Below are 958 nucleotides of genomic sequence, written 5' to 3' on the forward strand. Positions count from 1 at the left end.
ATGATTCAGAATGAAAGCAGCCAGCGCCTCTGCTCCTGGGACGTTCGGGAATGCAAGAGACACATGGAGCATTGTCTCCCAACAATGGAGTGCATGGATTTTTTTTAATTTATTTTTTTATTTTTTAGGCAAGGCAACCCTCGGTCGACCTCACAGATTGCAAGGACCTTGTCACTTACAATCCCTTATTTTTGTTTTTTTATGCCTACAGCACCTGGTCTTTCTAGGTGACCTCCCATCCAAGTACTAACCAGGCCCGACCCTGCTTAGCTTCCAAGATCAGCCGGGATTGGGCTTTTCAGGGAGGCGTGGCCGTAGACTGGTTTTGTTTTCAACTTCATTGTATTCTGCTTTCATTTTTAGTTCTCTCCTTAGATTTTAAAAATTATTCTTTTTTCATCTTCTCGACTTAAATAATCACTTCCTTCATATTCATTCTTCTTAGACTAAAAACGGGTTTTAGACGATGACTTTTTCTCTGAACAAACTTTTGATGACATCTCATAGGTTTTAGTAAGTGTTGTTCTCTGATCGTTATTTGCTAAATTGCCTACCTTTTCTTTCTTATTTATAGAAGTCAGAGGTTTTGACCACAGTGAAGCAGTCACGCTTGGGTCTCTTGGTTTGCTCTGTAACTCCTGCCTTTTCCTCAGGCCCTTGCAGATCAAAGCCACCAAGCCCTTTCTAACAGGATCTCTGTGCTTTGTGCGTTAAGGTTAAGTTGCTCTTCCTTGTGCTTTTAGGAGGAACTGGAAATCAGAAGATGAAGTCTCCAGTGCTGACTCCATCACCGCGCACTGATGATCAGATTACCTACCTCTAGTCTCACTTTTGTCCACAAACGTAGGCTCGAACGACATTCTCTCTAATGTCCTTTCCAGTTTATGACTGGAAGAGGTTTGGAATTAGTTTCAGGTAAATGGGATCAGTAACGTCCAGGCCGAGTCGTGGGTGGAGG

The 958-nt window shown here is 42.7% G+C and overlaps 1 pseudogene; it reads right to left on the reverse strand.

The window, feature by feature from the left end:
- Positions 1-202: 202 nt before the first annotated feature.
- On the reverse strand, positions 203-320 carry LOC118612635 (annotated as a pseudogene).
- Positions 321-958: the final 638 nt, after the last annotated feature.

Source organism: Rousettus aegyptiacus, unplaced genomic scaffold (assembly GCF_014176215.1).
Source record: "Rousettus aegyptiacus isolate mRouAeg1 unplaced genomic scaffold, mRouAeg1.p scaffold_m13_p_16, whole genome shotgun sequence".
NCBI classification, from domain to species: domain Eukaryota; kingdom Metazoa; phylum Chordata; class Mammalia; order Chiroptera; family Pteropodidae; genus Rousettus; species Rousettus aegyptiacus.